Below are 16,143 nucleotides of genomic sequence, written 5' to 3' on the forward strand. Positions count from 1 at the left end.
CAAAGATGGACGTTCTTTAGCATGTATACTTGAAGTTTAAGGGGGAAAAAAAAAACTCGAACATCCTACAGGTGTTCAATTTTAAATCCAAAATCATCATTGAGTCTGATAACAAAGAACAGGCCAGATAATGTATTAATTCAAATGGAGGAGGAGAGAAGAACAGATGGCATGACCGAAAAGTGGCACTGTTAATGCCATTGTGAGTAATAAATGTTTGGCTCCTAAATAAAGATGTAATCATCGTAGAAGTGTTGATTGTGGGTCGCTGTTAGTTCCAAAACATTACCTCACAAATGGAAAGCGTTTATAATTTCGCTATAACATTTGAGTATGTCTGCAGCTGTTCACTGAAGAAACTACAAATCTGTTTTCAAAACCATGTTTAAAAAAAATCCTTTTTGATAAAACCTACAGCCATAGCGGCTTAAGTTTTCCTGTCCATTTATGCATTTTTTCACCGTCTCCATTACAGACAGCTCACCTGGCCCAGTGCTTCTGTGCCTTTTTCTGGTTAGATTTGAACTGATTCTGGCCTGAAGTGGATTGTATATAATTTGATATGAATTGGACCTCTTTGACTTGTAAAGTGTCTAGACAAAGTTTAGCTGCCCTAACTTTATGTACTAACTTGTAGTGTAATAACAAGAGCAGTGAAATTTTAAAATGGTTGAATTGTTTAGTTGTCAATTAAGAGCCAACTTCTCAGTCTGCTACACTGGAGTGTGTGAGGTGTGAGAATACATTATTCCACAACACGGAGCACAAATAGGCTCATGAGCTTTAACATCACAAATGGAAACACGTTCACAATGTGTGAACACAGCTTAACGTAGGAGCACGGCTTGTTACGATCTAACAACAGAAAACACATACGGCACAAAAAAACACATGTTCACACCTACTGTGTTAGATTGGAGAGCCACCAATACATTTACAACATCCTTCCAGTTTAAAAGAGGCAACACATACTAAGCAATCACAGCACCGTGTTAACAAATTAATAAATTAAGAAGTATTGGGAGCAACAAATAAAAGTTGTGTGCGGCTATAAAGAAAATGTGGCTCGACATGTCACAGTAAGCGGGTTAAAACCAACTTTGAAATGCAGGTAAAGACGACACACACGTGGATGAATCCGTCATAAACGAGTTCACTAAAAATATATCGGTGAGGAAAAGTTCAACAGATTTCTTGTTAAAAACAAGAGAACATTAAAACATAAAAAAAAAAAATTATGTGTGAAAAAAGGTGAAAACAGGTACAACGAAACTGATCTCTTTAGTTTTCGGGTGGCATTGAACTATAAAGACGGCAAGATCCGCAATGATGTTACCGATTTTTTATTTTTCATAAACTTTCAAAACACTCAAACAATTGTTCCACATGGTCATAATGGGGCATCTGTGTGCAAAACTGTAACATAAAATGTAACATAAAAGTACTTTCCAGATAAATATTCAAGCACATAAAGTTATGTGTTTATAGCTCACACCACACACTTGTTACTTTGACACACTCTAGAAGTATCACGCTGTGGCCATAAAATGTCTTAATTTCTTTAAGAAAACCTTTGTTTTTATTTTTTTTTTTCAAAGTAAGATTAGGTTTTTCAAAAATAAACTACGGTAATAAAGTTGCAGATAAAGGTAGATACCACACCCTCCTAATGGTCTGGAGAGTCTCACCTGAGCTCAGAGTCGTCGCTGTGAATGGTGACGGTCTGAGGCACATTGAAGGGATTCTTCAGGACAAACTCCATGTATTCAGCAGAGCCCAGGCTGGCATAGAGGAGGTGTTGTGTGGTGATGGCCTGGCTCAGCATGCTCGCAATTCCCTCTGCTTTGCTGTACTCGTCGCTGGGTTGATGTTCTCTGATCAGCTGAGTTGCTGGATTTAGACCCTGACACCAGAAAAACAACACCAAAGGACTGATAAATGTTTCATAGTGGCATCATACTACACACCATCGTGGTCTTCACCCAAAATGTTCTCTGTGAACTGCTACGACAGTTTCCAGAGCAGTTTTGTGATCAGTCTTGATCTTCTGCGCAGCGTACTTGTGCAGCAGCTCATAGCTCCAACGCTCTCAGAGCTCAGTGTTCAGTTAATGACTTTGTGGAGTAAAATGTCATCACTACTGGTAGAAACACTGGCCAATGTACAGCCAGTAAAACTCAGGTTGCACTGAATCAATAATTTTCTCCATGACCTTTCGGTGACTATTTCAAGACATATTTTAACACTTCACTGCTTCTCCACTGATTGCTTTCTTTCTACACAACACAGTACAGTTTGGATAAATGTTTTGCCAACCCAGCAGGCAGGCTTACTGCTGCAGACTCTCCGTCTACGTCAAGCGTCTGGAATAAAAACGAGGTATTCCAATTTAACAAAGAACAGCCATATTTGGGAGTGTTAAATACTGGAAATATTTTTCTAAAAGTGTTGTCAAAATGTCTTTTTGATTTTAAAAGCATACACATAAATACATACATGTGCGTGTGGGCATGCATGTGTGTGTGTATGTCACTTGTTTTGGAGCTTGTACTCTGCTAAGAAATGAAACGCTGATTTTTCAAAAATGTTTAGCAACAAAATTATTAGCAAATCATACATATTAAACATGTTGGTATGTAAAACAGCAGATGGTCATTCTTACCAGAGTGACTATTAACACTGACCTGCATTCTCTCATGTGTCAAAAGTCACTAAGTTTCTGTGTGGTGTCGTGTTCATTTTGCTGACCTTACCAGTAGTAAAGTCGGACATTACCATAACATCGGCTGCTGTTGTGTTCTCTTTAGCCTCCAGTCGATGCACTGCAGCCATGCAGTCCAGCTTTCGCCGTCTGCTGTCGCTGTTCAGGCTTTGTGCTTCAGGGGTGATGTCCTGAGCTCTGATCCTGTTTCTGTTCAGCAGCACCAGCTCTCCATCCAGCCTGTGTTCTCGTGCCGTGTTCCTAGCTGCCAAGTAAAAACAGGCCGAATAGAATCTGTTCTCCTCATGTTGATAATGATGATGCATTTTCCTTGTTCACACCTTTCAACACTCCCAAATGACACTTTAGAAGAAAAATAATACAAATAAAAACAGATGGAGATAAAATGTTTGACTATGATCTCCACATTTTCAAGTGAGAAGATTCTCTGATGCCTTCTTTTGCCTCAGTGATTATGTAGTTATCAATTATTTTCATTTATTCAAGTGGACCAGTCACAGAATTATGAAAGTATTTAAACAAAGCTTAAACTACAGTGTTGATTTCCAGAAAAACAATGCCCCCCTATTCCTAAGCTTGGAGAGAGTCTACATTTTCGCAATGGGGAAAATTAACCTAGTCTCACTGAATGCAGTCATAAATCATAAAAAAATTAGCAGCGCAAAGGAAGAAAACAGTACTTGGTACATCGGTAAATTGCATAAGAGAGAGAGTGAGCTGTAAAGTGGGCCTTTATTTAGGCTCTTCAGGAGCATTACCTCCTGTGTTTGCTGTACACCAGACATTAGACCTTTTCTAATTCCCCGCACACTCAGTTTTCTACAGCGATCTGGGAACATCTCCTGTGCGTTAACCCAGTTCTGTTTGGTTTTGTACAAGTGGTAGAACAAACTTTTTAATGCTTCTGCATTTGCTAGTATTTTGTCCATTTGAAGTGGATTTTTTTTTATATGCCAGATACTTTGCTTGTAGCTGATCAGTGCTTTCTGCTGCACCACATACAACTAACAAACTGAAGTCACTTGCTTGTATCCTGCTTTCTATGAACTTTTTTTTTTTTTACGTTTCTACCATTTTGCAAAAGAATCTTAAAGTTCACTTTCACAATATTGCACCATGTAAAATGCTGAATAGATTAGTTTAACCAAACTAATTATAAGTATTTAAGCTAACCAAAGGAATTGGCAAGATGAAAATTAGCAGAAGAAAAGGTTTTGTGTTTGCTAAGTTGAAGGAACACCTTGAACATGAACAGTCACAACAAAACAAACATATCGGTAATTCTGACACAAAAGGAATTTAGCTGTTTTAAGTTTTGTAGATTATTAGGGAATGTAGTTTGTCAGAAGTGCAAGATTAATTTATATAAGAGCCATTTCTCATTGTGGCAGATTTGACTCACTTTCTGATCTGCAAGTTCCACACAAGTAGGATTTTTGAATACTTATAGTCATCTTACACAACCCCACTCTAAGAAGATTATATTTCTTTAACCAGCAACTTTTTCTCAAGTATTCAAGTTTTTCAAGTTTGTTTCAGCCTGTTTATATGAAGTTTCCATCTACTTGTGCATAAGTTTTCTTTGGGTATCTCAGCTTGCCCCCTCACCTCAAACAGACGCTTTTCATGTTTGTTTTTTTTTGGCCAAACTGCCCTCACAAGTCAGAACAAAGTGTTTGTTAACCAAGTGATAGATGGCTACATTTCCAGGGTGTACTCAAGACCTACATGATTTCAAACAGAACAAAGTTGGGATACGAACTGGAAGAGTGGATGGAACATTTTATTTTTAATATTTTTTTAAGGCTTTGTTGGCGCTAGGGCCTTTATTTGAAAGTAGTTTGACAGGAAAGAGGGTTATGAAAGAGGGGGGAGACATGCAGCAAATGTCACCAGGCCGGAAATCAAACCTGCGACCATCGGCAAGAGGACGAAGGCGTCAATTCATGGGCTGTGCCTTGCCCTTGTGCCACCACGGCACCCTGGATGGAACATTTTAAAACCAATAAACAAACATTGCTAATCTTTTTTATTGGACTTAATTAATCCTGGATAAATTTGGGGTATTACAAAACTTTCCTTGTGAAGAATATTTCTAGGTTGCATGCTTCCAAGCAAACTCTTTGATGTCTGCTATTCTTTTCTCCCCCCCCCCCTACTCGTATGACTCCTTATCCTTAGACATTTTTCCAAGTCTCATCAAAGCCGTATCAGGCTGGGAGCCAGTGGGCTAACCTGATAGTGTCTGGCTATCCTTCACAGCCACCGGCAGGAAGAAGTGGGGCAGGAGAGTGACACAAAACACACACACACACACACACACACACACACACACACACACACACACACACACACACGCATACATACACCACCCAATGGTGTGTAGCTTCTCTGCTCACTCCGTCTTGCTGCTGTGACTGGACTCCAGTGAAAGCAATTAGGCAAACTGTATGCTTAACTGGCACACCAAGGTGAAGGAAGGAGAGAATGTAAAAGAGACAATAAGTGGACATGCTGTGGTGGGGAAGACATGTAAGAAACAGAGCAAACAGTGAGCAGCCTGTGTTTGCATAGCAACAAGAGGTGTGAGTAACTGATTGCCACAGTGTGTAAAGCGATTGTGAGGTGAACCTGCCCATGAAACAATTTGTAAATATGTTTTTATACACAGAATCTGAGCTATATTGGGCTTCTTAGCAGCATAACTGTGTATCAGTGCTTTGGTCACAGTGAATAAAGCTAAAATATTGGTGAAATGACATCATTTCTGCAGGCCAGTCTGCAATTCTATACCTGTCAGATGCATTTTGTATCACACTGTGCAATTATATGCTTGTTTTATATGTCTTATGCGAAACCTCGGGCTCTGAGTGTGTGCGCTTCAGAAATAGTTAAAATTCGAGGCAAATTTACCAATAGCAAGCCAGTTGACTGATGATGGCTCGCTTAATTGAGGGAAAAATTGGTTTCCCCCTGTGTGTTTGTGTGCCTTTGCTAAGGCTATGCTTGCACACACAGACACACAGAGTCAAAAAAAAAAAACAAAAAAAAAAAACACACACAAACAGGATTGTGGCTAACCACTAGAGATGCCTGTGCAAGCTCAATTAGCCTGAAAATTGAGTGGTTCGCTGGTGCAGCCAATAGAAAGAATGTGAAATGTATCTGACTGAGCCGATCAAGGCGGCGGCAGCAGCACGGTCAACGCCCAAATAAAAGACGCTAATTCCTCTGTGACTGAGGCTCCACTCAAACATGGGCTCAGACACACACTGATAGCTGAGTGGAGACACTGCAATGTGCAATAACCTGACTCAGAGGTAAACAAAGTTGTTAGTACTCATGGCAAAGGTTTGGAATAAATGCACTTGTTACTGCAATAGCAAAATTTTACATTGAAAACTGAAACAAGTCCTACATTCAAATTGATTATTGTTAATAAAATTAATGTCAATGGATAGCTGACAGAATTATTGGTGCCTCTAAATGCTTCTGAAAATGTTTTCAGTTGTACTTTGTATATTTTTAAGGTGATCAGAATTTGTAGAAACCTTTCATTACTGACCAATGATGCATTACACGGTTTTAAAAAGGCAACTATTGGACTTTTTTCTACATTATAAGGAATGTTTGGGAGTCATGTAAGAAACAACAAAACACATTCCTGTCCCACCATTACAATATTTATAAACTCTACTGGAACTTCATTTGTTGTCATGTTTTTTTTTTTTTTTGTTTGTTTTTTGGTCAGATTAGATTAAAGCTAAGCTTTTTCGCAACATTTCACTATATTTGAAAAAGTACCTCGTGCCGACTTAAGTAAGGTGGAGGGTATGTGATGCTGTGGGCCTGCTTCTCTTCCAAATGACCCAGTCAACATTATCAGAGTGCATCTCTATGAATGCTTTAAAATATTGGATCATTTTACAGAGAAATTGAGCTGCCTCTACCAGTAAATTCAAGGCTTATATAAAATGCGAGGAGTGAGACATAGAAAACAAAGCACACAGAGAAACTAAAACCATCTAGAGAGATTGTGCAAAGAGGAATGGTCAGAGATGCCTCTTCCTTTATGTTGTCGTCACTTGTTATAAGGTTTTATTTTTCAAACTAATAGAGCTTGAGATTAAGCTACTGCAACCAAATCATCTATTTTTTTAAACATTCTTTCCCCAGTGGCAGCAACTAATTTGTTGGTGCATTAAAACATATTAAGCTTGATGTGCTGACCGTTAAGTTGAAGGATGTTTCGGGTTGACAGGCTTCCTCCTCTAAAGCCGGTGGTGACTTTACGAGGCGTGATGATGTGAGAATAAGACGATATCCCGTCCGCTGCCCTCTTCCTGCTGGGGTCAGCTGGACATCCTGCAGGAAACAAACGGCAAAGTTATCACTGTAAGTGTGTGATGACAGCCATCAACACTCTGATGAACCTCAACTTTAAAGTTGAAACAGATCAAAATTGTTTGTCTTTCAGGAGCAGGAGACACTTGAAGTGCCGCAAATCCGATGTCAGGCCACTTTTGTAGAAATGAGAGATAAACGGATTCCAGTAGCATTAAAAGTCATTTTTAACTCTGTATCACTCCTATGTGACAGGGCTTTGTTTCAAAGTTAATCTTCCTTAAAGGAGAACTTACATTTAGAACTTCTACATAATTAATCAGGTGACTATAAAATGTGGGTATTAAAAAGATCTTAAGGATATAATGCAAACAATGATTCCAAAGATTTGAAAATCTAAATATTCAATATTTTGAGAAGTCGACGGAGGTCGGAGTGCACATTAAAATGATAAGACAGTTCTTATAGCAACATACTCTACATTGATTTGAAAAAAAAAAAAAAAAAAAAAACAGCAAATCTTTATCTGTGGTTTTCATATTTCTAATAAAGTCCTAGCTAATTTCTTCCACTAATGTATTTTTGCTTATATGGTGATAATATATTTTTATCCTGAGGGATAAGTGCTGATAGACAAGAGAATATTCTTATCTATAAATCATTTCAGTAAGAATTACATCAGAGAAATCTGAGATGACAAGAGGCACAAAGAAGACAAAGTAAGATTTTCCAAAATGGAAAAAAATAATAAAATAAAATAACTCCCCTGCAATATACATATAGTATATTGCAGGAAAATTAGCTTACGTGAGTCCAATAAATTTTAGCTTGCAACAGGAGTCCACTGAGTTATTCTGGCTTAATCAATGATCATAATTTGTCATATTAAATAGGAGTCAACCAGCCCAAACAGAACTCGGCACCAAAATAAAGGGGAATGGAGGAGAGTAATAAAAAGTTTCCAAATAGTCATGAACAATTAAACTCATATTATACAGATTTTTATAACATTTTTCTACATAATTTATGAAAATACTGAATAAGTGGAAAAATAATTGATATAGTTTAATGCGACAAGCATAAAAGTCTGTAGGTACAAAGTAGAAGGAATCAGCACTGGCTAACAGAGAAACTAATATAGAAACATTTATGAATAGTATTGATTTAAAAAGGCTAAGAATTTTATGTAAAGTTTTTGACAAAAGTCGACCAGATCCGAGAGAAATACCATGACAGAATACCCCAATGTTAGCAAACCTGGTTTCCAACAGCTTGTTCAGCAACTGAATCCAAAGTGAACATAAATATTAAGAATTATATCAAGTACTATCCTGTCTACCGTTGTAGTAGATGACACTTTGCATTAATTAAGACAATTATTATCCAAATGTTACTGGATTATGTGACTTGTACTTTCTTGTAATAACTTAAAACTTTTTTTTTCACCTACAGAATCAAAATGGTATCAAACGTCTAATATTTTTCTTAGATGTTTGTCAAGTAAAGAAAAAACAGCAGCAGCAGTTGCAGTTTAAACTTTTAACATAATCTCAACACAAATACTGTATTTATGTATCAGCTAACACAAATGTAAATGAAATGTAAAGTGGAGTAAAATGGAAATATTTTTTAACTAATACGTTTGTGCTTGTGTAAATGTACGCAATAACAAATTACAGGCAACAACGTAATATCAGTATGCAGGTGAGAGAGTAATAATCCGAGATGTAAGAGACAATGGGGTGTACAAACATGATCAACACTACTGATGAAGAAGAAAAACTAACTATGTCAAATACATTTGTACCACAGAAAACCGAACACCTCATGTTCTTTAACTATTAGGCTTCTCTAACAAATTATGTAGACTAACATCATTTTCTTATCTCAAACCTGCTGAGATCCTGTGGAGAATTCATGAAAGAAAATTGTAAGTATGAAGAGCAAAACACCTGAAAACAGAAACTGAGAAGCAATATAAGAGCTACAAAAAAGTTAAAAAACAGCAACAACTTTGCATAATTATTTGGGGAAATTTACTGCTTGTATAAAATATATAAAAGAAGCTGTTATCAATGTCATTAGTTTTTTTTTATCCGTGCTCACTGTTTATTAGTGTTTTTATATGTAAAAAATCCTGCTGATTCTTTAGAGAAAAAACATTGGAATCTGCCTGAGGACACCAGCAGGGGCTCCACAAATAGATCTCATCTCAGTTTGATTTCAGATAGTTTAGTTTGACGAGAATGTGTTGCCCCAGTTTTCCCAGCAAGTTTTCTTGCTTCTTTTCACTGAGACTCGTGTCTATAAGCAAATATGACAACACAGAAAGCAAATTCAGTTTTATTAAGACAAATTTGTCTCTTGATGTTTGATCACACACTGCATTCTTAGGTCACCATCAGTGTGAGTCTGTGGTAGAGGCACAATTATCCACAGAATTAGCATCTGTACAACAGCTGTACCTTAGCATGAAGTTTTTGACATATCAAGCCAGAATAGGATCCAAGGTAAAAAAATAAAATAAAAAAAAATTTAAAAAAAGTGCTTGGATTAGGAGTTATTTATTCAAAACAGCTTTTAAGGCAACAACTTTTTCAAAAAGTCCAAAAGTTTGCGGTTGTCATTTGGAGCTTGAAAGTGTCACTGGGCTTTTGTGTAACGCTCAAATGGAATGTAGAAGAAAATGGATTGAAATTGGTTGTAGATGCCAGACAGATGTGTTTGTGAAAATCCTAGTAGATCAGCAGTTTATCAAGTGCTCAAAGAACCATGGATTGATAGACAATTGTCTGGAAAACAGAAACTATCCAGTGAACAGCTGTTGTGTTAACGCCTTGTTGATGTCAGAGGTCACAGAATAGGCCGACTGCTTCAAGTTAGTACAAGAGCAACGGAGGCAAATAACCGTGTGTTACAACCAAGTACAGAGAAACTTATTGAACCTCGAAGCGTGCAGGTGACAGTAGCTGAAGACTACACTAGGCACCTCTCCTGTTAGCAAACAGCAGGGTGCAAAGGCTACAATTCAAACAGGTTTACTAAAATTGGACAGTAACACATTGGAAGTGTCTCAGGTCCTGATCTCAGTTTCAACATTCAGCTAGTAGAGTCAGAATCTGCCTTCTGTAAACCGTTTGGACTGTGGTGGTGATAGTTTAATAGAGTGAAAGATTGTTTTCTCTGCACACTTTGTACCGTACTGTTGCTGACTGTGTCCATCTTCTTATAACCCCGGTGTTCCCATCTTCTGATGGCTACCTTGAGTGGTGCTTTGTGCCACTCGAAAGCTGAAAAAATCTCAAATTGGTTTCTGGAACCTGAACACTAGATCACTGTACTAAAATAGCCTCCAGTGTCACCACATCTCAATTCCACAATGCACATTTGGGATGTGATGGAATGCCACGTTTGCATCATGCATGTGAAGTTGATACATTTGTAGTGACGGCAAGAATCTGCCATGTTAATAAAGACCAAAACCTCTCAGGAATGTAAAACTTAGTAGTCGCTGTTGAGATCTTATTGAGAGCCTCATCTGTTCTTGCAATTTGCACTCCATCGAGTATTGCAAGTATAAGAAGTCAGCATTTACTTACTCAGTTAGCGAGGCTGCAGTGAGCTGATTAACAGAGGTACCTTTCCCAGCTTGCCGACTGTAAATTAAATTCCCATTTTTAACAATGTGAATGATGATTGCAAAGGCTCAATCAGCTACTCTGAATCACCGTTGTTAAATACAGCATCAGTATTTTCGCACAATTTTAAGCCTAAGAGCTTAATTTGAAACAAATTAGACCTAATCTACAGCCGCTGCCGGACAAAGAAGGTAGAAGTAAAACTGATCAAAGTGAACTCAGTTTTTCCTCAACGTTTCCAGGCCCTAAATCTCAGTATGCCAAAAATGAGGTGCAAACCTGAAACAAATGTAGCATTTTCTGAGGAGCTGTGCAGCTCCCCGTTCAGGGTGCACTCTCATCGCGTATGAAATGTAGCGAGAGCAGCAATTAACTGCCTCTTCTGCCCAGAACTGACACATCAGATAGCTTGCAGGAGTTTCAGAGGGGAAGCCAAAAGCATCCTCCAAATCTTTCAAAGGAGAATCCTTTCATCAACAAACAGATAATAGGCAGCGGCTAAATGAATAATGTGGAGTCGGTGTTGCTATGCAAACAGAGGCAGACGGTGCTGTTCTGCAGATTAATGGGAGAGGTGTCTGCCATCCCAAAGCATTTTCCTCATCATCCATCACCCTACACTGGCCACACCATTCAGTCGGGTGCATTTGCCCGAGTTATATTTCCTCAAATATTGCTGTGAACATATCACTTATGCTGTAGAGTTTAGAGAGCACATCCAATCAAAAGCAAATGTCTTATTCCCAGTGCCTCGTTGCAGATTTTTCCATCCGTTATTCTTCCTGTGAAGATATCGCATCTATGGTGGGTTTTTGTTTAATTATCATCACCATCAAACATAAGATAGTGTTACAAGTAGGTAATAAAAATAATGCGATGATGAGGAACCAAAATTATTTGGATGTCGATGCAAGTATGGATGTCTTGCTCTCAGTCATATAAACCATCCACAGCTACTGAATCAAACACAGAAATTCAAACTTCAATAGAGAGAGTGTTGCACACTCTGTGTGTGTGGAGAAGAAAATTTGTGAACAAAGACTCAGGAGGTTGAAGTCTATCAAATTTATCAACTGCCTGACGCTGCCGCATGACAACAGCCCTACCTGCCCACCTCATTTGCCCTGCTAGCAGTTCTTGAGGTTAAGGCCAAAACAAGCCACTGATTTGCTGGCCTCCAGAACAAATGAGAGCGAGCGCCAGGGGGCTTTCAAAGTAGCCTGCGGTATTCGATTTCTTCTGCTTCGCCATTCCAGGCCACTGACCTTTCAAAATAAGCAGATTCAGCCTCACCTTAAGGCTAACGGCAAGTCTGATATAGTCTGGCGTAATTGTGCCAGCAGTGAGAGCTTTTAATGACGGAGAGATACTTCATGTGGGCTGTCATCTATAGCCAGACTAACGGCCAGGTAAATTTCACTGATATTTTGTCCCAATTGTGGCAGTATTGAGGAAAAATAATTCTACTCTCTCCAGCTGCAAAAGTCAGTTTCTTCAGGGCTTATCAGGCCGCTGCAGATGAGCAGCACTGTCAGGACTGCACAAGGCTCTAATCGCCCGTTTCCACTGTGCTAAAGCAGATATACGCTTCCTGCTTGTGTGTCCTTCTGCGCGTCCTGTGTGTTAGTTGTGGAGAAAATCGGACTTAGAAAGAAAGAATACAGATTCAACTGAGTCAGCAATATTATTTCATACAAATAACATTTTTTTTAAAAATCACAGACAATTTTTCTGAAAGAACATTTAGTGATTTTAAATAAGATGCAAAAGTCTGTGTTTACCACAAGACCCACAGACCTTTCATAGAACTATATTAACTGTGTCTATGGTTGAATTTGGCATTAAATTTGTAAATAAAACTTCTTTTTTTTTACCAATATTTATGAAAAACGATCAAACCAACAAGGATTTGAATTTGTGATTTCATTTTTATCAATCTTTGAGGACCATCAACCTTATTTCTCAATCCCATAAGGCTTTAAGTGGACTTTATTGACAACTGTACCAGCATTGTTACATTTAAACAACCAGTCACTTTTGCACAGGAAAAAATGGCTAAACAGAATAATATCGCACTACCAGTCCCTACATCTGTCAAGTATGTATGATTAGATGCCAACAGAAACAAGTCTGCTGCAGCTGATATCATGCCAGATGATGCTAATATGTTAATTCCTATAAGAACACCACCAGGAATAGAGTGGATATTTACAAAAGGTATAGAGAGAGACCATCAAGACTTATCAAGTTACTCAGCAAGACAGAGAGAGAGAGAAAAAAAACACAAGCAGTGACACTTTAAATTAAAAAACAAACTACATGCCACTTGTGCAGCAGGACAGGTCTGCTAGTGAAAACACAGCAAAGATATCACATCACCCTCCAGTGTCATAGACTATGCATGAAGCTGTTGAAGAGGAGAGCTTCTTCAGTGACAGACTGCTGCATCCTAAGTGCAGAAAAGAGGGTTATTGCAGATCCTTCCTCCCAGCAGTAGTTATACTTTATAATATCACTGCTCCCAACAAACTCAATAGGTGTTGATATCCCTGCTGGTATTTGCACAGCTTTCTCCTTTCAAATAACATTTCCACTCTTGTTTGCACATCTCTGCTGTTGCACAGTTTTTATCACTTGTTGCAAACAGTCTGTTTTTAATTCACAAATAAGCAAGTACACTTTGCAAAGCTTTGCATATACCTTTTTAAATAACATGAGCACTGTTAAAGGCTGTAATTTAGAACTTACAATACATCATGTTATTCTTCTGTTTTCATAGAATTTATATCTTCAGTTTTGTGTGAATGCACATGCTTCGATTGCCTGTCAGCTTGCTGCTGTCACACCAAAAATTTCCCCACTGTGGGACAATAAAGGATATTTTTATTCTATTCTGTCAGTCTGATCTGAGAAATGCGTTAATCAACAGAATGTGATGCAGAGACCACGCTGAGGAAGACCCGTGGTGGTGGATTAAGGTGTATGCTGTGAAAAGACAAAGTGATCTGTAATGGCAGTTTGTGTTGGTGTGTTTATTGAGAAAGTACGATCTGAATATCTGACTGATGTTAGATCACAAAGGATTAGGAAGCGTTAACAATCCGCCATAGAGGAAACATCATGGGGTCGTTCATGGGACAAATTCGATGCATTTTAATGTACTTCTGATCAAACAGATGACATAACTTTATCCTGATATATGCAGAGAAAACAAAAGGGAGTAGATAATAACTATCATTGTTCCTGGAAAACATTTCGCACACAGAGATGTGTCTAGAAACTAACGATAGATTGGTCATTTTTAATGAGCCACTGTTGAGTCAACATTATCTCTCAAAAAGCTTTGGGCTTTAGATCACAAAGAAATCATGGATTGAAAGATTACTCGTTATTCGCTCTCTGCTCCTGAAGCTGTTTATACGTCAGCATAATTCTGCTTTGACCAAATGCAAATCTGCTCATCAAACATTCTTATTAAATATGTCTGCTTTTTGTCTCAGCCTTTATTGAATGTATTGTGGTTTTGTGGATAAAAATCAGTTTTGTAGATTCAATAATTAGTCTTAAAATGCAAGCCAGCAGTTGTTATAGCTTAACCATTCTGCATCTGCTCAGTCAATTGTCTGGTGGTCGTTCTTGTTTGCTAAAAGACTGCAAATGTTTCAACAAAACAAAGATTTTTATTACTTAATCTCTCTACTATTCAGCACATCTACTTTTGGGTCCTTTACCTTTAAAAAAATGACTGCATTGTAGTGTGGCTGAATGAATGTGACAATTTATAACATTTTCTTTTTATGAATTACATGTGAGTCCTACTTTATGATGATTAAAAGATGTGCAGTTTTTCACTCAGAAGCCTAGGAATCCGCCTTTCATTTTTAATTCAGCCTGCTGCTGATAAATTCCTAAAGCATTAAAGATAAAACATGACTGATAACATCCATGAATCAAAAACAGGAAATTAGATGTCAGTATGTAGTCAGCACTGTGTTGCTTTTAGAGTTTTAATAGCTTAGACAAAAACTAAGTTGATTATGTAATTTAATGTGTATAGTTTTAAAATATCTTTTTTTTAAACTTTGGCCATAATGCCTCCAACAGTAATTGACAAAAAGCTAATGTTTGCACTGCATTAATTTCATTCGTACAACAGCAGATGAGGCATTTAATTGCCTCGGCTCTCCTGCTGAGTTCTCCTTTTTCAAAGGAAAATATTTATTTCAAGTCTGATTTAAGTTAAGCAATATCTGTATTGCTGTGTTTATTGCAAATTTAAGAAATAAAAAAGCTTAAATCGGTATGGCGGGAACTTTTGGAAACTCAGTGAATGAAAAAAGAATGTTTCCTAAAGACGACTGTGGCATATTCTATTTTGGGACAATTTTATAACTGTGAAGAAGTGAGTGAAGAAAGAACATTTAATAGATGCAGTGCAGAGATCAGGTAAAATGAAATATGCATCAATTTCTTTTTTAAGAATTTCTGACTTGGCATTTAAAGGTCCTTTGTACATGATACAAAACCATCTAACAGTTTTTTGCAAATGTTCATAAATTAATACACAGTTTCACTCCTTTTTCTGATCGTTGTGTCACTTGAGTGCATTATTTATGTGTATTCATTTTATTTTAGCTCAGCGGGAGAGTCTAAATTGCTGTCCCTCCACTCTGTTAGGTTTGTCATGTACAAAACACAGGGCATTTAAAATTTTGAGTTTAATTTATGCGCTGAGTTTACAAGGTAACAAGGCACACACCCCTGCTGCAGCATGTTTGCTTGTTTCAAATGAAAGATTTAAAAACTCGGCTTTGACCTGAAGCTGTGTTTAATAAAACATAAGGTAAATCTAAAAGATGTCTCCGTATTGGTCGAGAACTTTTTTCCTACTGATATTGGCAAAAAAAAACAGGCAGCACTGTCTGTTATGCTCGAGTGAAATCCCTGTTTGCCATTGGATAGGGTAGCTGCCCTGCTGTCTGCTGTCAATTTAACAAGAGATGAATAAGCAGGTATGCAATTAAATAGATCTTTTCCACTGTCATGTAAGTTAAATTCCTGTCAGTCATGATGACAGACAGCTAATCAATGAGAGAAACGGCAGAAAATCATGCTGGCTGTGGCCCCAAACAAATGACCATTTGAGAATAGCGCATCTGAAAGACAAGTCAGCCAGCTTTGGCTGGTTTTTAGGACAAACCATCAGCTCTGGCCACACCTGGGTCTCCTTACACACCATTTATCACGCCTCCCAGAGCCATCAGCGCTGGGCGCCAGAGAGGAATGGGGTCTCTGCTCCTGCAGTACCCTGCAGGTTATCAAGCAGGCTGATTTGTTGGAAACCATCTCATATCAAAACTGGCTTCAGTATGTCAGGGGTGTTTATCAGAAGAAACATTGGGCAATTTTCTATATACTGGACCTTAAAAAGGCTCAAGG

The 16,143-nt window shown here is 38.0% G+C and overlaps 1 pseudogene; it reads right to left on the minus strand.

Moving 5' to 3' along the window:
* The window catches only part of LOC148158300 (nephrocystin-4-like), a 174,159-nt pseudogene that overhangs the window by 26,692 nt on the left and 131,324 nt on the right, over positions 1 to 16,143 (minus strand).

This window comes from Poecilia mexicana, unplaced genomic scaffold (assembly GCF_051168715.1).
Source record: "Poecilia mexicana isolate PSO_F unplaced genomic scaffold, ASM5116871v1 scaffold_7, whole genome shotgun sequence".
In the NCBI taxonomy this organism is placed as follows: domain Eukaryota; kingdom Metazoa; phylum Chordata; class Actinopteri; order Cyprinodontiformes; family Poeciliidae; genus Poecilia; species Poecilia mexicana.